This window comes from Sus scrofa, unplaced genomic scaffold (assembly GCF_000003025.6).
Source record: "Sus scrofa isolate TJ Tabasco breed Duroc unplaced genomic scaffold, Sscrofa11.1 Contig1558, whole genome shotgun sequence".
NCBI classification, from domain to species: Eukaryota; Metazoa; Chordata; class Mammalia; order Artiodactyla; family Suidae; genus Sus; species Sus scrofa.
Window position 1 is genome coordinate 28,433 of NW_018084906.1, and position 22,171 is coordinate 50,603.

Consider the following 22,171-nt stretch of genomic DNA (forward strand, 5'->3'; position numbering starts at 1 on the left):
ATAGCTCAAGATCACACGGATGGATGGCAGAGATAGGATTTGGACCCAGGTCTGTTTAACTCTGAAGTTAGAGCTTTCAGCCACAGTGCTTCACTTTTTTAATTTTAACCATATTTTCCAGACAAAACCACAAGCCTATATTGCCTCTTCACAAATATGAACATATTGAAAGATAGAGTTTTATTCTTCTTTAGCACCCTTTCTCTTTCTTCCTCCCTTTCTCCAGTGGGCAGAATGTAAATCCTCAATGGTGTAGTCAGTCTGATATTTGCTCTGGTAAGACTGCAACAGCACACAAGTTCTTGAGTAGTGAGAACAGATTGCTCTTGGTGTAGGATCCCTGAGGTTCCGCCTGCCTTTGTCATGAGAATGTGAATTTGGTATGTCTAGTTCTGCATAAGATAAATCCCTTAAGGACATTATGGGAAATATTCCAAAGCTTCTTCATTCCTGATAGGAATCTAGGAGGAAAACCACTACATACCTTTGAGGTTCTCCATGGGTCACAAGCCCATATGGAGCTTAACTCAGCAGAAAAAATGTTCTTAATCTGTGATAGGCCCATATATACTCATATATGTGTATTCCAGAGGCAGTGATCATGAGCTCTTTCTAGAACAGGATTGCAGTTTGGCCATGGACAGGTCCAGCAATGAAATAAATTGCATTCCTGTGGCAAGAAGAATTGACCATCTGGACTTATCTCTGATTAAATTGATAGAAGATCTTGAGGAAACCACTCTATTCTTCTTCTATTTCATATTACTCACCTCTTGGAAAAGGGATCACTCTTCACATGCCATAAAACTTTCATAATTGTCTTTTTTTTTTAGTCTTTGAGTGGAAATGTATCAATCAGATCAATTCTATAACACAAGATACTTCATGTTCACCAGAAGCTTGGGTTATCAGTATCCTGTTAACTTATATTGGAAAATAAAGGGTTATCTAGTGAGTTTAGTTGGTTTATTGACAGTATATATGAGTATATAAATTGACTCCATGGGTAAAATATTGCATGGAGTCTTTGTTGATGAAGAGGATGGAGAGCCTCAGTCTATCCCATTTCAGAAGGGATGAGTCTTCCCTTCAGTTTCCTCATGGCCGACTTCATCTCATGGTTCCTCGGAGTGTAGATCAAGGGGTTTAGCAGTGGGGAGATGACAGTGAAGATGACAGAGATGGCCCTATCTGTGGGAAGGGTAGTGAAGGGCTGGGCATAGATGTAGATGCAGGGCACTAAGTGCAGGTTCACCATGGTGATGTGGGCTGTGCAGGTGGAGATAGCTTTCTTTCTGCCTTCCCCCTGGTGAGACCTCAGCATCATCAAGATGATTGTGTAGGACACTAGGAGGAAGATGAACCACAGTGTAGAGGTCAAGCCATTGTTGGAAATCATTAAGACCTCAAGGGCAAAGGTGTTGGTGCAGGCAAGTTTGAGGACATGGGGGACATTGTGGTAGAAGCCATCCACAATGTTGGATCCATAGAAGGGGAGTGGGAGCAGCAGGGAGATCTGCATGGTGGAGAGGACAAAGCCCCCCAGCAAGGAGGCCACAATGAGGGCAGTGCACTGGCTCCTACTCATGATGTTCACATAGTGCAGGGGCTTGGAGGTGGCCACGTAGTGATCAAAGGCCATCACAGAGAGAGAGAAAATATCTGCCCCACCAAGGATGTAGAAGAAGAACATCTGTGTCATGCAGCTTGTATATGATATTGTCTTTATCTCTGTCAGAAAGTCTACTAGGACCTTGGGGGCAGTGATGGAGGAGGAGCAGATACCAAGGATGGCTATATTTCAGAGCAGGAAGTACATCGGGGTGTGCAGACAAGACTCACAGGTCACAGTGACCATGATGAGGAGGTTTCCCAGAAGAGTTGTCATGTACACAAAGCTCAAAAAAAAAAAAATAAGACCAACTTAGGTTTTGGCACTGAGTCAGTCCCAGAAATATAAATTCTGTTACTCGGTGCCATTTCTCATCTCCATTGAATCATGTTTCCTCTTCCTCTGTAGATTGGAAAAAATTAAAAGTGTTATTTTTGGAAAGTGTTTACTTTTTCTTAATAGATTCAGGCTTATAGAGTCAGGTATTTGGTCTAAAATCTAGTAAGATATTATCCCCACTGTATTGTTGCTCTGGGGTTATTGTTAGTGTGTGCGAAGTGATATAACAGAAGCATGCATTTTATTGTTCTTTCTCTGAGAGTTCCCTTGTGGCCTAGTGGTTAAAGGATTGGGTGTTGTTACTGCTGTGGCTTGGGTGGTGAGGGTTCAATTCCTGGCCCATTAACTTTTGGAGGCCGCAGGTGCTGCCCCCAAATTATTCTTCTGTAAATTATAAATATTTTAGAAAATGCACAAAATAATGTTCTAAATATATATGTTCTAAATATTCAAGATAAAGAGGTGGATTTTAAATATTAACAAAGGAGGTATTGTGGTATGAAGGATATAAATATGGAGTCAATTTGGTGTGTGGGTAAGAAAGTGCCTAATGATATGACTGAGTTTCTATAAATCCCACAGGAATGTGTTGCTTCCACCCCTCCCCCCAGGCTGGGTGGCTCATTTACATGGTTTAAGAATTGCTGTCTTCAGAGTGGTTCTCCTTGGACTTCATTCTGCAGAAGCACTCCTTTCTTTTTCAAACCACAAATGTAATTCTATGAAAAGTTAGGAAACTTTAAGTTCATTATTGATCTATTCTTCCTTAACCCCTTTATTTGTTTCTGCATTTACTTTAAAGTACTTTAGGTACTCAAACCCCTGGGTGTCAAAATAACAGCTATGGAAATAAAAGTGTAACTCAGAGCTTCAGTTCATTGCTTTAGTTTATTTCTTAAAATTAATTTTTAAAAATCGAGTGATCATGGACATATAGACTCATGTACTTCAAGTGTACACTTTGATAAGCTTTGACAAGCACAGACCCCTGCCATCCTCAATATATTTAAGATAATTAACATGTGTATCACTCCCAAAGCATCCTTGTGACCCTTCATAATGTCTCCTCTGCCCCTCCTTCTTCAGGCAACCACTGAGCCTCTTGCTTTCTGTCACTATACATTGATTTGTATTTTCATTTTTTTATTTTATGATTTTTATTTTTGCATTACAGTTGATTTACCCTGTTCTGTCAATTTCTACTGTACAGCAAAGTGACCCAGTTATATATACATATAACTATATATATATATATGTATATACATACATATAACTATATATGTATGTATATATATAACTATATATATGTGTATACATACATATAACTATATATGTATGTATATACATATAACTATACATATAACTCTACATATAACATACATATAACTATACATATACTATATATATACACACACAAACACACACACACACACACACACATTCTTTTTATCACATTATCCTCCATCATGTTCCATCACAAGTGACTGGATATGTTCCCTGTGCTATACAGCAGGATCTCATTGCTTATCCACTCCAGATGCAATAGTTTGCATCTATTAAAGAAAGACAGTTAGTTTGTATTTTCCAAATTTTTTTATGAACTGTATCTTACAATGTGTACTCTCTTTTTGTTTGGCTTCTTTTACTCATAAAAATTATCCATGTTTTGGTGTGGACCAACATTTTATTCCTTTTTATTGCATGGCTATGCCACAGTCTATTTATCAACTCACTTGTGGATGAACATTTGGGTTGTTTTTAGTTTTTGGCTATTATCTTAAAGCTTCTATGAGTAGGTCTTCACATGGACATATCTTTTCATTTCACTTGGGTAAGTATCTAAGAGTGGAATGCTGTAACTCTTAAAATTCAATAATAAAATATACAAACCAATTAAAATGAAAAGGACAAAAGGTTTGAACAGACACTTGAGCAAGAAGGTAGAAAGACAGCAAATGAGCATAGGAGAAGATGCTTAGTGTCATTCATCACTGAGAAAATGTAAATGAAAACCACAGTGAGATAATAGTACGTACCAATTAGAATGATTAGTATTAAAAAGATGGATATATCAAGAGTGGGCAAAAATGAGGAGGAATTGGAATGCTGGTGGGAACATAAAATGGTACAACCACTTTAAAAAACAATTTGCTTGTTTCTTAAAATGTTAAAAGTGTGCTCACGGTATACTCTTGATGGCTTATGAATTCCTATCTTTTTTTTTTTTTTTTGGTGGATCCTTGAAATGGATCTTAACTTCTTTCTTTGCAGTTTATCTCTCTTTTCTTGCTATAATCAGAAACAAAGGAAAAGTGAAAGCCACTTCCCTCCCACTTTTGGGGTGTACTTTTTCCAGCTCACTTTCCCTTCAAGTTGTTTTTCCTTTGTATGCAATTTTGTCCAAAGCCTATTTAGGCATCACAGCATACAGCAGATACAGGGGGATTACAGTACCACCCAACCTATTCAGATCCCAGCTGGGCACTTACTGGTTATGCAAACACAGGCAGGTTCCTTCACCCACTTGCCGTCAGGCTCTTCACTGGTGTTTAGAAACAGGAGCATCTCCCTCCTATGATTTTTGTAAGGGTTAAATGAATTCATCTATGTAAAGCATCAGGACTTGGAGCACTGCCTAATCCTTAATAAATGTGATTATACATGTGTGACCTTAAAGAAAAACTCTGGGTTAGTAACTCTCACAGACACATGACTTCTTTAATGATACTGGTCATCTTTCAGAAGACCTGAAGGTTCATCCTGGCATGCAGCATCATGTGTACTTATTACATTATTTGCAGTCAAAATCTATTTGTAAGTATTAACAATTACATCTAGCTTTCAATTTTTCTCACTCTTAGTACAGGTACCCAGACATCACAAATGTACATGCCCAGGTAGAGTTATGCATCTTATCTAAAATGCCAAGTTCTTCCAGGTCTCCAGCATCTTAAGTAATAGTCACATGAATCATTCAGTTTCAGAAAATTCTCTTAAATGCCCCTCTGAAGAGCAGTGATTTCAATGGCTTCTCTTTCACCTTTATGTGGAAAAGGGCAGACACTGGGGATAGTATTTTCTTGAGTCTTCCATGCTGATATACCACGCCCTGTTGTATTGACCAATTCCTTAATCTCCAAACCAGGGTGAGAAATATCAGAGGGCATATAGTTGGATGTGGTGCTGGAACACTTCTGCTGATGAGAGGTTGTTTCAGTGGGAGTAATTAAGAAACTACTCAGGCATATACACTTAGGAACACACATTTTGTCATGGCTCTAAAACTTTCCAGCAGTGGTAGATTCTCTCCTTGAGCAACACTGCTCAGCCACCCCTGAATTTTTCAACAAAGCCTTGACTTTTGACAAGCTCCATGCTTGTCTCTGCATCATCCAGTTGTAGCCCAAATCCTGCTAAGCTACGGTAGCCAGACTCTCCCACCCACCATATCTGATCACCTGCCATCCTCATCCTCTCTCACCCCCCAGATGATGTCTGATCACTCTGGCCTGCCTTCAGCAAGAATCTTGTTAGGTCAGTTTAGCCACGATGCCCCCTGCCCTCGCCCCTGATGATTACCTCTTGGTAATTTTCCTAGTGGGAAATGTATGTCAGTTCTTAGGGATTGTGAGCAACTTCCTTAGGCAGTTTCATCCATTCCTGAAGGGTGATACACAGGTAAGGGCAGGAGACCTTAGATCTGAGGGTTATGTAGGTGAGAGTGAAGGAGATCTGAGTAGGGTGATGAACAAAGTGGGTGATGGAGTTCTCATGGGATACACAAATCCTACTTGCTTGACCTTCAAAGTTTTTCAAAATCCTCACTGCCTCCAGGGTGACTAACTTAAGTCATACCTTCATAACTTCTACTGTAGTAACTTCCTAACTGGTCTTCCCATTTTGTCCTTACCTCTCCTGCAATTCTGTTAAAACATACATATTTTTTTTTCCTTTCTAGTGCTACACTTGCGGCATATGGAAGTTCCCAGGCTAGGTGTTGAATAGAAGCTGAAGCTGCAGATCTACACCACTGCTACAGCAATGCTGGATCTGAGCCACATCTGTGATGTATGCTGCAGCTTGAAGCAACACTGGATCCTTAATCCACTGAGTGAGGCCAGCGATTGAACTCTTATCTTCTTGGATGCTGTCAGGTTCTTAACCTACCAAACCACAGCAGGAACTCCAAAAACATGCATAATTATTCCACTTTTCAGAGCCCTCTAATGACAACCCATCTTACTTTATGTGAAAGACAAAATTCTTATGATGGTTTCAAAGGTCATAATGAACTGATTCCATGGTCCAATCATCTCTCTGACCTCAACTACTACCACTTTCCTCCTTCTTCCTCTCATCAAATTACAAAGACTTCCTTGCTGTTTCATGGATGCTCAGGGCACACCCCCACCTTAGGGCCTTGGCACATCTGATTTGTGGCCTGAGATGTGTACCATAACATCACCATTTTCCTAGTTTCAAATATTTTTAGATCCATAGTATACCTCCAGAAATGGAGCAAAACAAACAAACAAATGAAAAAACCAAAAAACTCCTCCTAGGTTGTAAATAGCATAATAAGTAAGCAAAACAAACAAACAAACAAACAAACAAAAGTCGAGTTGATACGTCAACTAGTGTTTTCCATGTCTTTCCAATACTTCTGAATGTATAGGCATAGTCTGAAGAAGCTTCAGAGTTTTCTATGTGTTTTAGAGTGTTAGGTGTCAGGGAATAAAAGTAAATCTGATGGTTTTTTTTTTTCACCAAATTCTCCAAGGATTTGAGCAGCAAAAACGAGTGAGAGGAAATATTCATTCATTGACTTTTTAATTTTTCTTCTTTTTAAGGCCACAACTATTGCATATGGCAATTCAAAGGCTGGGGTCAAATCAGAGCTGAAGCTGCAGGCCTATGATACAGCTATGGCAGCACTGGATCCAGAGCTGCATCCATGACCTACACCACAGATTGCCATAATGCTGGATCTTTAACCCACTGAGCAAGGCCAGGGATTGAACCCACATCCTCATGGACACCACCTTGGGTTCCTAACCCAACAAACCACAGTAGGAACCCCTTGATTTTTAAAATTTGTATGAGTGTTTTCTATGTTCTGCTTGTTCTGCCAGGTTCTTGGATAAAACTGCAAAGCATAAAGCTAAGAAGGCATGAGGGTTAGAGCCAAGCTCAAGGTGCTGAGGAAGAGTAGTGGATGGTGGCCAGTGGGCCAGGGCATCAGAGGAAGGTCAGAGGAAAGACCTTGCACCAGCTCATAGAGATTTTTCATTTAATTAATTTTTTTTGGTTTTTTTGTTGCATTCTCTTTTACTTCTTTCTTTCTTTTTGGCCGCCCTGTGGTATATGTAGTTCCCAGGCCAGGGATCAGATCTGAGCCACAGTTGCAACCTATGCCATAGCTGAGCTGGATCCTTAATCTATGCTGGGCAGGGGATTGAACCTGTGTCCCTGCAAACCAGAGACACAGCTGATCCTGTTGTGCCACAGTAGGAATTCCCAGGTCATGGGACTCATGACTGCTGAGGTCCATATTCTTTTTTTTTTTTTTTTTTTTTGGCTTTTTTGGATTTTTTGGTCATACCCATGGTGTATGGAAGTTTCCAGGCTAGGTGTCAAATCAGAACTACAGCTGCTGGCCTACACTACTGCTCATGGCCACATTGGATCCCCAACCCACTGAGCAAGGCCAGGGATCGAACTCATATCCTCAAGGATATTAGTTGGATTCATTTCCACTGAGCCATGATGGGAACTCTAATTCAAGCTCTGCTAACTTCAAAGCTGCTTCCATCAACTACTGGCATGCAGGCTTTAGATGGAAAACTCCTTAGGTAATAGATATTTAATTTATGCATATTTTACAGCCAGAGAGGAACTTCGTTTGGATATGTTTACTTTCTTAAGATGTAATTACCTTGTGAAAGACTTTATAGAATCCCAATGTTAAAACTGCATTCTTTTTCTTCTTTTAATTAAAGTTGTATTGAAATATAGCTGATTTACAGGGTTGTGATCATTTCTGTACAACAAAGTGATTTAGTTATACAAGTACACATATCCATTCTTTTTCATATTCTTTTCCCATGTAGGTTACAGCAGAATATTGGGCAGAGTTCCCTGTGCTATACATCAGGTCTCTGTTGACTATCCATTCTATGTACAATAATGTGCATATGCTGATCCCAGACCCCCAGTCCATTGCTCCCCCCCACACACCTGTCCCCTTTGGCAAATAGAGGTTTGTTTTCACAGTCTGGGAGTCTGTTTCTGCTTTGTAAATAAATTCATTTGTATCTTTTTTTAGATTCCTTCCATCTACAACTGATATCACATGATGTTTGTCTTTCCAAACTGTGTTATTTTCTAATATGTCTCAGCTCTCTTCCTGTGAACAGTGTAGGAATTAATGGGAATGTCTGGATATACAGCAATTTTTTTGCCTTTTTAATTGAAAAATTCATTTAGGCAAGTGTAGATTCCCATGTTGTTGTAAAAAAAACATGGAGGATCCCAGCTTAACTCACTTTCCCCCAATGATGGTTTCACAACATCAAGTTGTACATATTAAATAGAAGTCATTTTTATTTGTCAATCACATCTCTGTAGAGCTGAAAAAAAACCCTACAACTATCTAATGTGATAAGATGGTCTGAGTGTATTTGGATTCCATTTTCTTTCTCTCTTCCAAGGCTGCATAGCAAAAGTGACATACACTTTTCTGGCTAAGTATTTTGAAACATGAAACCCATTTTTTTCCATCATTGCACAATGATCACAACATTTGTAAGTCATAGTATCTTAGCAGAAATATGAAAATTAATCAAATATAGTTTATTTGATGGACAAACATTTTCAAAGATGGTGAGTGGGGTGAGCTAGCAGTCTATCCTGTGACAGAAGGCACGAGTCTTCCCTTCAGTTTCCTCATGGCCAACATCATCTCGTGGTTCCTCAGGGTATAGATCAAGGGTTTCAACAGTGGGGAGATGACAGTGAAGGTGACAGAGATGGCCTTATCTCTGGGGAGGGCTGTGAAGGGCTGGGTGTAGACATAGATGCAGGGCATGAAGTGCAAGGTCACAGTGACGTGGGATGTGAAGGTAGAGATGGCTTTCCTCCTGCCCTCCTCCTGGTGAGACCTTAGTAATAATAATATGACCAGGTAGGACACGAGGAGGAAAATGAACCACAGCATGGTGAGCAGTTAGAAGTCATCAGCAGCTCAAGCACAAAAATGTCAGTGCAGGCAAGTTTGAGGACATGGAGGACACTGCAGTAGAAAGTGTCAAGGACATTGGGTGTGCAGAAGGGGAGTGGCAGCAAAGTGAAATCTGCACAATGGAGTGGACAAAGCCCCCACCCAGGAGGCCACTATAAACTCAATGCAACAGCCTCTACTCATGATGGTCATGTAGTGTGTAGTGTAGGGGCTTGGAGATGGCCACATACCGATCTAATGCCATCACTGACAAAGAAAATACATCCACCCCTCCAATAAGGTGGAAGAAGAACATCTGGGTGAAGCAGCCATTGTAGAGATGGTCTTTCTTGGTGACAAAAGATCTGCCAGAACTTTGGGAGCTGTGATGGAGGAAAAGCACATGTTGGCAATAGATAAATTACAGAGCAAAAATATACATGGGTGTGTGAAGGCGAGACTCACAGGTCTCAGTGATCATGATGAGGAGGTTTCCCTGCAGAGTTGTCATATACACCAAAAGAAAGACAAGAAATAATACCAAGCTCAGTTCTTGCTCTTGGGTTAGGCCAAGGAAAATAAATTCTTTTACAGCAGTGCAGTTCCCCAGCTCCATTGGAACATCTTCTTTTTCTCTTTTGTTTCAGCTACTTTGTATGAAAATACTTGGCTATATGTGTTTTCTTCTCTTTTTCCTCCTCCTCCTTCTCCTTCCTCTAAAATGTTTTCTTCTTCAGCACCATGAGTAGAATTCAGAATCTTTCCCACGTGGTGGTAGTATTCATAATTTGTTGAGCTGTCCAAATATCTAATATAGCAGTCATTTCAGTGATCCAATTACATGATCACATGTGAAGTCTTTCAATAATCCTTTTCCAGTAATACTGTTTTTGGAAAGAATAAGCATATGTGTTCAGTAGTGATATTTACATAGCCTATTTTATATGGATTTATTTTGGTTTCAAAATTTCATTGTTATTATTTATTTGTTTTTCTGTTCTTTTAAATTGAAGTATAGTTGCTGTACAATATTATATGTTTCAGGTGTACAACATAGTGATACACAATTTTTAAAGTTTATATTCCATTTATGGTTGCTATAAAATACTGGTTATATTCCTTATATTGTACAATATATTCCTGTAGCATATTTTTTGCCTTTTATTAAACATTTTTTATTATGATTTATTTACAATGTTCTGTCAATTTCTGCTGTACAGCAATGTGACCCAGTCATACATATATATATATACATTCTTTTTTTCACATTATCCCCCATCATTTTCCATCACAAGTGATTATATATATAGTTCTCTGTGCTATGCAGCAGGATCCCACTTAAATTCCATACAAATTTATTGATATCAAGAACTTTCTGAAGGATTCATTCATATTCAAACCATATCTTTGTATGTAAAGATAAAAAGAGGAGTTCCTGGCATGGCTTGGGGGTTAATGAATCTGACTAGCATCCATGAGGATGCAGGTTTGATCCCTGGCCTTGCTCAGTGTGTTAGGGATCTGGTGTTGCTGTGACCTGTGGTGTAGGTCAAAGACACTTCTCGGATCCTGCATTGCTGTGGCTGTGGCATAGGCCAGTGGCTATAGCTCCAATTTGACCCCTAGCCTGAGAATCTGCATAAGCTGTGGGTGTAGCCCTAAACAGCAAAATAAAATAAAATAAAATAATAAAAAAAGACATGACTCCAACCATTGTGGATTTAGAGTCTACAGATTTAATATTCATAATAGCAAACATTGTGTTTTTCAAGAGGGTTTTATCTTGCTATGATTACAGTGTTGTGTGGTATGAGTCAGTTTCCTTGCTCTTGGCTGTTTTATGTCAGATTTCTTAAAACTTCAGCCTGTTATTTTGTATAGGTAACTTGTTATTTTGATTCCTTTACCCTAAAGAGATTATTTGCTTTATAATTATTTAAAAATATATAAAATTTGCTATTGGAAAACAGATATGTAAATCCAAATCTCAAAGAACATTGTAATTTTTCTTGTGGTTAAAACACAAATGTGAGAGCTACTCTCTTAATAAATTTTTAAGTGCATCATGTAGTTTTGTTAACTATGGCCATGGTTTTGTACAGGACATCTTTTGAACATATTCATCTTGTATAACTGACACAATCCTTGCTTGGGGAGGTGGGTAGAGAATAAAGATGGTGACCTTTCAAGAGGTGGTCCATGTCGCATCAGGCATACTCTCCTCTGCCTCTTTCCTTTTGTGGACTGAAGCTCAAAGAGTGGAGGGAATCACACAGCAGGGATAGACACTGGTATCATTAGCATACTGCCCTTTTTTACATAAGCTGTTACTGACCACTTTTTGGAAATTTTATAATTTTTATTTGTTCCTCCTTATACTTAGCCAGTGAACATTTACTACAATCTTCCAATGTGTATAGGTAAATTGGACCACATGGTCAAAGAGTTTACAGCCTAAAAAAATGATTGATTTGTGCAAATTGATGAATGTAATGCATGATCAAATGAGAAATGCATGATGAAGTGCAGATTTGGGTGGGATAGGGGATGATAGGAGATGTCGATTTTCATCAGTAACAAAAACTATTATATTTAGAGAGCTTACTATATGTGAAGAGGTATTAAAAGTTGATTATTTAATTTTACCATCACCCTTTAGTAAGCATTGTTATTTTTTTTTGTGTGTGTGTGCATGTATTTTTAGGGCTGTACCCATGACATATAGATGTTCTCAGGATAGGGGTCAAATCAGAAACGTAGCTGCTGGCCTACTCCACAGCTCCAGGCAATGCTGGATCCCAGACCCACTGAGTGAGGTCAGGGATTGAACCTGTGTCCTCATGGATACTAGTCAAGTTTATTACACTGAGCCACAATGGGAACTCCATAAGTACTGTTATTCTTGATTTTCATATGAAATATATTATGAATCTATATTTGGTTGAAGGAAGGAATAGATAGAAATAGGATGGAAAGAAACAGTTTCTTTTTAAAAAGACCTTAAACAGTAACTTTTTAAATAACCTCTTCACACACACACACACACACACACACACACACGTAGAGTATAATTTTGTATAACAAAAATGTCTCATGAAGTCTATCTGAAGATAAACATTTGACAGAAAGGGACTCTGAAAGTCATGCCAAATGACCCAAATTTCTGCATTCCTCTTAACACAACATCCTTCTTCCTGATGGTTAACACCCACCTTTGCTGTCTTTATCACTGAGACGATCACCTTGGCTCTGAAACATTGAATATAACTGGGAAATATTAAGATCAAACTATTTATACAAAATCAGTAACAACATCTCAATTTCACTATGCATAACTTTAACCTTGGCTAGATGTTTAATGTATTTACCTCATTCCTTTGATCCTGAAACTCCAAGTACAAATTGTATCCCGTGGGCAGAGGGCCGAACAAAACACTGGTGACATTAATTCTTGAAAATGTGTTTCTGAAGGTAAAGCCCTTTGGAGGACTAAATATCTTAGTGTTGGAGTTCTCTGGTGGCTCAGCCTCTTAAGGACTGGTGTTTTAACTGTGGTGGCTCAGGTCACTGCCGTGGTGTGGTTTCAATCCCTGGCCTGGGAACTTCCACATGCTACAGGTGTGGCAAATATATATGTATGTATTAATCTAATATGTCTATTATCTATCTAAGAATCTATCCCTCTATCTATCTATCTATCTATCTATCTATCTATCTATCTATCTATCATGTATCTATCATCTATCTATACATCTATCTTAGTGTCTTTTCTCCCCTTTCAGGAGAGAAAGGGTAGATTCAAAGAATCACATCTTCAAGACTCTTTCACTGTGTTCCTATGTTATACACAAATCCTTCAGCTTCAGGCCTAATATAAGAATTGGAAAGGAAATATTATTGGACAAGGAAGGGGATGTCAAGTGCCTGATTGTGCTGCTGGTGATGACATTTCAAGAGTTATTAAAAGTCACTGAGACTTGCATATGCACACATGTGCACACACATACACGGACATGGACAATTTTTAATTGGTTTTCAAATTATTTAGAGGCAGTAGGTGAAATCTAGTCCTTTATCCACAGCTCAATCAGAACTTTGTTAAAACATGCCAGCTGCTGTTCCCGAGGGACTAAAAGTGTCCAATTTGTATGGCTTGCAAGGCTCAGAGGACACCATAGACAAGAGAGTTTTAATTATATTACCAAAAACAAAAATGAAGAGAACTGGGCCTCAAATATTTTGTTATTAGTCCACTTTCTCATCACACACAGGATGCTCACAGTCTCATCAGTCTCAGGTAGAGAAACATGACTTAAATGGTGTTTGGGTGTTGAACAACTTTCTTGTTTTCCAACATCCCACTTATATCGAATCTTTCAATTTTGATTAAGTATGTTACTCTGAGATATCTCATACATTAAGCTAGACAAGCATGTTGATAAAGCTGTCCACACAATTATGGCAGTTATTTAAAATTAATTTGATTTATTAAATGGTTTCATCTTATATACTTATATATTTTCACTGTTTCCAGAATGATGGTGGGTTTGGATTTACCTGGTTTTCCATTTTGTTTTAGTACATTAAACTAGTCAACAAAGATAAAAACTACCTTGGACCCAGCCTAAATAAATAAATAAATAAATAAATAAATAAATAAATAAATGGAGGTACAGCAAGTTAAAGGGCTTCTGCACAGCAAAAGACATCGTCAACAATGAAAAGACAACACCAGAATGGGAGAAAATATTTGCCAATCATATATCAGATAAGGCATGTGAAAATTCCCAGGCCAGGGATGGAAGCCATACCACAGCAGCCACTGCTGTGACAAAAAATGTATCCTTAACCTGCTGTGCCGCAAGAGAACACCTCCATTTACTTAAAATGGAGTACATTTTTTACTTACAAAAAATTTAAAATTTTTTGTCTTTTGTCTTTTTAGCCCCGACCCCTGACCTCCCCTCCCTGTGGTTGAACTGGAGCTGTAGCTGCTGGCCCTGTGCCACAGCCACAGTAATGTGGGATTTGAGTTGTGTCTGCAGCCTACACCACAGATCATGGCAACACTGGATCCTTAACCCATTGAGCAAGGCCAAGGACTGAACCTGTGTCCTCATGGATGCTAGTCAGATTTGTTTATGTTGAGCCACGACAGGAATTCTCCCTCCTCCATTTCTTAAATTTTGTTTTTGTTGTTTGTGTTTTTGGTGTCAGATCCCAAAGTATCGTTGCCAAACCAATGTCAAGGAGATTTTCCCCTAATTTTTCTTCTAGGAGTTTTATAGTTTCAAGTTTCATGTTTAAATATTCCTCCATTCGAGTGAATTTTTTTGTTGTCATTTTTAATTTTAGGGCCTCACTGGTGGCATATGGAGGATCCCAGGCTAGGGTTGAATTAGAGCTGTAGCTGCTGGCCTACACCACAGCCACAACACCACCAGATCCGAACTGTGTCTACGACCTACACCACAGCTCAATGCAACGCCGGATCCTTAAACCCCTGAGTGAGACCAGGGGTCGAACCCGCATCCTCATGGATGCTAGTTGGGTTCGTTTCCACTGAGCCACACAGGAACTTCCATTCAAGTGAATTTTTGTGAGTGGTGTAAAATAGGGTTCCAATTTCATTTTTTCAATTGAAGTCTTCTGCCGTTTTAAATTTTATTTTTATTATTCATGTACTTATTTTTTAGGACTGCACCTGTGGCATATGGAAGTTCCCTTTACTTCAGACTTATGCTCTATTCCATCCTATACTGAGCCCAGAAAGTGGTGACACCTTAGGGTTGGCCTCTCTTGCCCATGAACCTGAGATTTGTGCATGAGTGTGATGCTAATTCCTAGACTCTTGGGAGAATCAAGTGGCCACCATCCTTTGGCAGGTTCCCCCTCCCACCTCAGCCCCTCTTCCTTGCATCTATCTTTCTCTCCCTCTTCCTTTTCAGCTCCTCTTCCTCTTCATCCCAGGTGAAGCATCCCTCTTGTATTAGTTTTCTATGGCTGCTGTAACAAAATTATCACACACTCAGTGGCTTAAACCAACATAAATTTATTATCTTGCAATTCTGTGGGTCAAAAATCTGACATGGGTCTTTCTGGAGGTTCTAGGGAAGAATCTACTCTCTTGGTTTTTCTAGCTTCTGGCTACCCACAGTCCTTGGCTGTGGGTTCTTCCATCTCTAAAGACAAATACTTCTCACATTGCATTACTCCAACTTTCTCTTCTTTCTTCCTCTTCTACTTTTAAGGCCTTTGTGATGACATTGACCCTACCCAGATATTCTGGAATAACCTTCCTATTTTAAGGTCAGCTCATTAGCAAACAATTCCATTTACAACCACAATTTCCTTTGCCATGTGTTATAACATATTCACAGATTCTGGGTACTAAGATGTAACTATATTGTCTCCTACATCCCCTCATATTCTGTTTCTGTATTTGTTACCTGTCAATCTGAAATCTCCAAACTCTGAATGCTGAATGATTTTTAAGATCATTTAATAGTTAAAATCTGATCTGAACTAATTTTAAGTGGCAAAATTTGATATGAATTAACATGAGGACATATATACCTTTGATCAATTGCGCACAGTGGGAATACTCACCATTTTTTTTTTGCAGAAATTGATTAAAGTGTTTGGGTATTAGAGGCTCCCAATGGGATAAATGATATACTATATAATCTATGCACTGAATTATCTTTTTAAAGCTAAGAAATTTTAAATTGCAAAACCTATCTGCTCCAAATAAATTAAAATAAGGGGACGTGGTTCTGCATAAAGCCTAGAGTATTAAATCCTAGGACACTCTGCTTCAATCATTTCCATTTCCTTTGGCTTCCATAGAAATATAAAGTCAGTTTTGTTTGGTTTTTTTCCTTTTTAGAGCCACATGTGCTGCATATGGAAGTTCCCAGGCCATGGGTCAAATTGGAGATGCAGCTGCCAGCCTACCACAGCAATGGCAAGATCCGAGCTGCATCTGCAACCTACACTACAGTTCATGGCAATTCCAGATCCTTAACCCACTGAATGAGGCCAGGGATTGAACCCTCATCCTCATGGATGCTAATTGGATTCTTCCTGCTGAACCATAAAGGGAACTCCTAAAGTTAGTTTTAAATACTAAAAAACCAAGATTAATTAGAATTTGGTATCATCTTCTTGCATGCATTATTTCTTCCTTTTCTACATATTTGAACACTTACTCATAGCTTCTTAGGGGTCAGGCAGTATTCTAGATCCTGGGAATATAAAGAAGAATTAGATCTACTGATTTAAAGTTTTGTGAGGTTTTAAAATGGACAGTGGTAAGAGAAATGATAAAGAAGTACATATAGGAAAAATAAGAGTATTTGTTGGGTTAAACATACATTTTTCCTTTTTCAACTAATCTAACTAGGTTATGTTGAGGCAGTGGTATGAACACAGCAGAAGTAGCTCCAGATTCTAGCCATTGTAGTTATGTACTGGAGCTGTACAAATCAGATGGTGACTTATAGGTCACATACAGTTCTATCTTTCTCTTCCTCTTCCTTTGCAGCATCCAATTCTGATGAAGTTATCCGGGCACAAGGCAAAGGAAATCTTTAAAAGCTAAGAATCTTTACATATACCAAATATTGGTGGGAGGTCTTGCCAGGGTATTTTATAGGTGGGTTGATTAAAAAGAAGGTCTAAAAGGGGAAATGTGGTGGTGGGAGGGATAAATTAAAAGGTTGAGATTAACATACACACCCCTGATACCACCTCACACTAATCAGAATGGCCATCATTAATAAGCCCACAAATAACAAATGCTGGAGGGGGTGTGGAGAAAAGGGAATCCTCCTGCACTCTTGGTGGGAGTGTAAGCTGTACAGCCACTGTGGAGAACAGTATGGAGGTACCTTAGAAATCTATACATAGAACTACCATATGATCCAGCAATCCCACTCTTGGGCATATATCCGGATATAACTTTCCTTAAAAAAGACACATGCACCAGCATGTTCATTGCAGCACTCTTCACAATAGCCAAGACATGGAAACAACCCAAATGTCCATTGACAGATGATTGGATTAGGAAGATGTGGTATATATACACAATGGAATACTACTCAGCCATAAAAAAGAATGGCATAATGCCATTTGCAGCAACATGGATGGAACTATAGACTCATACTGAGTGAAGTAAGTCAGAAAGAGAAAGACAAATACCATATGATATCACTCATATCTGGTATCTAATATACAGAACAAATGAACATTTCCACAGAAAAGAAAATCATGGACTTGGAGAATAGACTTGTGGTTGCCAAGGGAGAGGGGGAGGAAGTGGGGTGGTTGGGGAGCTTGGGGTTAATGATGCAGACTCTTGCCTTTGGAATGGATTAGCAATGAGATCCTGCTGTGTAGCACTAGAAACTATGTCTAGTTACTTATGATGGAGCATGATAATGTGCAGAAATAGAATGCGTACATGTATGTGTAACTGGGTCACCATGCTGTACAGTAGAAAACAAAAAATTGTATTGGGGAAATAATTATTAAAATAATAATAATAAATATACACCGCTATATATAAAATAGATAAGTAACAAGGACCTACTCCATGGCACAGGGAAATCTCAATATTCTGTAATAACCAATACGGGAAAAGAATCTGGAAAAGAATGGATATATGTATAACTGATTCACTGTGATGTACACCTGAAATTTACACAATATTGTAAGTCCACTATACTCCAATAAAATTTAAGAAAGGATGGTCCACATTTGCTGACAAAACAGAAATGTTAAAGCAGAATGTTTGCAGACAGTGTTTACTACATAGCATGTACTTGATAAATAGTCATAGAGTAACTATTGTTGAACTGGGACCAAGATGCTGGATGCCTGCTACATGAAGATGAATGTCCCTGTTGTCTATTATATGCCTGGTCATTGCAGTGCTAGCCTTTACCTCATTACCTGGACACACAGTTTCTACCATGGTTCACAGTTGTGCCCTGTGTGCTGTCACTTACTCTTCAAAGACTATGTTCTTCTCTCTAACTTCCTTCTGGTGTTTCTTTTCAAAGCCTGTGTTCCAGGTTATTGATCCTTTGTATCTGTGCCATCCTGGCATAGTTAATTGTTTAGGTATGGTTGAGCCCCAATGTATGACACCTAATAGTTTAAGAAAATATTTCAATTATATACTTGCATCTTGATCTGCAATCTATAATGACGCTATCCCATTGCAGAAAGCATGAGTCTTCCATTCAGTCTCCTCATGGCTGACTTCATCTCCTGGTTCCTCAGGGTGTGGATCATGGGATTCAGGACAGGGATGATGACAGTGAAGGTGATGGAGACAGCTCTGTCCATGGAGAGGGCAGTGAAGGGCTGGGCATAGATGTAGATAAGGGGCACAAAGTGTAGGTTCACCACGGTGATATGGGCTGTGCAGGTGGAGATGGCTTTCTTTCTGCCCTCACCCATGTGAGCCCTCAGCATCACAAGGATGACTGTGTAAGACACAAGAAGAAGGACAAACCATAGAGTAATGACCAGGCCATTGTTGGAAATCATCAGCAGCTCCAGAAAAAAGTTGTCAGAACTCAAGGGCCAAGGTGTTGGTGCAGGCAAGTTTGAGGACCTGGGGGACATCGTAGCAGAAGCCATCCACAATGTTGGGTCCACATAAGGGGAGTGGGAGCAGCAGGGAGCTCTTCACAATGGAGTAGTCAAAGCCCCCCAGCCAGGAGGCCACAATGAGGGCAGTGCACCGGCCCCTACTCATGATGTTCACATAGTGCAGGGGCTTGGAAATGGCCACATAGAAATCAAAGGCCATCACAGAGAGAGAAAATATCTGCCCCACCGAGGAGGTGGAAGAAGAACATCTGTGTGATGCAACCATTGAAGGAGATGGTCTTTCTCCTGGGAAGAAGGTCTACTAGGACCTTGGGAGCAGTGAGGGGGGAGAAGCAGATGTCCAAGATGGAGAGGTTGTGGAGCAGGAAGTACATGGGTGTGTGCTGGTGAGACTCCCAGGTCACAGTGACCATGATGGCAACATTTGCTAACACAGTTGTTACATATACTGTAGATAAGAAGAAAAATAAGAGCAAGCTCAACTCTTGAGACTGGGTAATTCTGCAAAAATTAAATTCAGACACCGTGGTATGATTTCTCAAGGCCATTGGATAATATTTTTTCCTCTATGTACAGCTTGAAAGGAAATAATATTACTAAGGCAATGAAATCAAGCAAAGATTTATCTCATGCATAAATTGAACATACCTAATTTAAAAAAAACACATGTTTTGTTCTACCTGAACTTACTATATTACCCAGGGAAATCACTCAGTTCCACCTGCTTCAGCTCCCCTATTAGCATAAGTTATAGGTTTGTTTCCCTATTATAGTCAGAGGGGGCCCTTGGTTTCTGTTAAAGTCTACCCCAAGAAGTTACTGAGAAAGAGAACTTAAGGAAGTTTTTGTGGAAGCAGTTGCAGGTTCCCTACATCTTCATGAATCAGAGCAACTCCGATTTTATTCATTTTCTACTTTGTTCCTATGGATTAAACATCATTAGAATAAATCAATCCTTAGATGCCTTTCAGGAACAACACAATAGGGATCGATGTCAATAGCATATTATAGTTTTAAAAGCAACTGCACATCTAATTTCAATAAAATTTCCTAACATATCCTTCTGAGTTTTGTGGGAAGGCATTATCTTTTCCACTTCAACAATAGTGAATCTGAACTCAATAAGCATAAGCTGATTTTCAAGGTTATACAGAAAATCAGTGTCAGAGAGAAGGTAACACAAATGTCTTCCATTTCTTAGTCCTAGGATCTTTCCATTATACTACACTGCCTGCCAGTTTCATAATACATAAATCCAACAATAACGTGTGTAAGGGACTCTTTACAGGAATTTTCTAGCACCTTCCACGGTGAGTTTCATCACTCCCTCAATTTCCACTCTCCATCACAATGGAATTTTAGACTATTGTCCTTCTATTACCTTTCTGAAATGTCTCTTTAAGTTCAGTTCATAAGCACTCAGGGGTTGGGGTTTAACACAAAGAAGATGACAAAGATGGTGATGGTTCAGTCCATAAGGAAGACAGCAAAGGTCCAGGCTTGCATCCACAGAGAAATGTCATGAAATGCAATGTTACCACAGTGAAATATTCAGTCCAGGTATTTGCAGATTTCCTCCTGTGCCCTTTCTATACAATTAAGCAGTTTCTGATGAGCTTGCAATTTGCATTTCCTGATGCAGTGCAAAGTAACACAGGATATAAGCAAAGGTTGCTCCCGGTTCCTGGAGACCTGTTGGTTCTCTTACTGCAGAGTCCTTGTTGGGGAAGAAAGAGACAATTCATTATATTTTTCCCAAGTGAGTCAGGAGTAGGCAATGTCTTATGGCTTGAGAATTAATTTAGGAAAAATCATGTTCTTGAAGAAGCTTAACAAATATGCATAACAACACATAGGAAGCTAGTGGTGAAGTCTTTAAGCGCAATACATATTTCACCCATGTCAGTTCAAATTCTGCCCATGTCAGTTCCACGGTTTCTAAGAAGATTTATGATGGTGGAAGTGGTGAAAAGGAAAAAGTTAACTCAGAGAAAAAAAATCCTCAGCCGTGGCATCTCTCTGAATTACTGAAACCTCTATATAGAGAGATGGTCCCTAGATTAGTGCCCGGCTGGAAAGCATCCTACTTAGTTTGTGTTGAAACAAGCTTTCAGAGCCTTGAGAAATTATGTGGATGAATAAACAAAAACCACACATTGTTAGAGTTCCCTGGTGCTTCAGTGGATTAAGGATCCAGTGCTGTCACTGCTGTGGCTCTGGTTACTGCTGTGGTGCAGGTTGGATCCCTGATCAGGGAACTTCCACATGCCATGGGAGCAGCCAAACAATTGCACCAATGGTGGATCAAGGTAATAGAAGAACAATAGTCTAAAATTCCATTGTGATGGAGAGTGGAAATTGAGGGAGTGATGAAACTCACCGTGGAAGGTGCTAGAAAATTCCTGTAAAGAGTCCCTTACACACGTTATTGTTGGATTTATGTATTATGAAACTGGCAGGCAGTGTAGTATAATGGAAAGATCCTAGGACTAAGGGGCTTAACCTGCTGAGTCACAACAGGAGCTGCAAAAACCCACCACACTTTGCCTCTCATTTGGTCTGGAGGACAGGACTACTTGTTTTGTTTCCTTGGTTTAGTCAGTCTTTGTGAGCTTAGTCACCTCCACAGCCTGTACTGATAGGTAGCACATTTTATCTCAAAGACTTCTCTGAGTTTCCCACATTGCAAGGAAACTGGACACTGTGTCACATCTCTCCTAAGGATTCTACTGTCTTCATGGCTCTCCATGTGTCCCCTTCTCTTCATCCTCAGTTAAACCCTTACCATTTCTGCTTAGATGGTTGTAAGAATTCCCAAACTGGTCTTCGGTGTAGTTGTCTCTAACTACATCCTCTCAGTTGTTTCCAGAAATATAAGTCACAAATGAGATCATTTATTCCTTTGTTTGAAAATTTTCCATGATTCTCTATTGCCTACAAAACATCAAACTCCTCAAATAGCAACCAAGACTTTTTTTTTCCATCTTGAGTATCATCTAGTGCCCTTTTTCCTTCAATCTGTTTCAGATCTTTATTTTTTTGGTTTTTGGGGTTTTTTTGTGTGTGTCTTTTTGCCATTTCTAGGGCTGCTTCCAGTAGCATATGGAGGTTCCCAGGCTAGGGGTCCAATTGGAGCTATAGTCACTGGCCTATACCACAGCCACAGCAATGCCAGATCCGAGCTGCATCTGCGACCTACACCACAGCTCATGGCAATGCTGGATCCTTAACCCACTGAGCAAGGTCAGGGATCAAACCTGCAACCTCATGGTTCCTAGTCAGATTCATTAACCACTGTGCCATGATGGGAACTCCAGATATTGAAATGTTATGCAGATTCTTGCTGGCTCCTGCCTTTGGATCTGTGTTCCTGTTGT

The 22,171-nt window shown here is 39.4% G+C and overlaps 3 pseudogenes; all 3 read right to left on the reverse strand.

Moving 5' to 3' along the window:
• Positions 1-641: 641 nt before the first annotated feature.
• Positions 642-4,516, reverse strand: LOC110258208 (annotated as a pseudogene).
• Positions 4,517-8,263: 3,747 nt separating this feature from the next.
• Positions 8,264-9,849, reverse strand: LOC110258205 (annotated as a pseudogene).
• An 8,175-nt stretch (positions 9,850-18,024) lies between these two features.
• On the reverse strand, positions 18,025-20,508 carry LOC110258204 (annotated as a pseudogene).
• Positions 20,509-22,171: the final 1,663 nt, after the last annotated feature.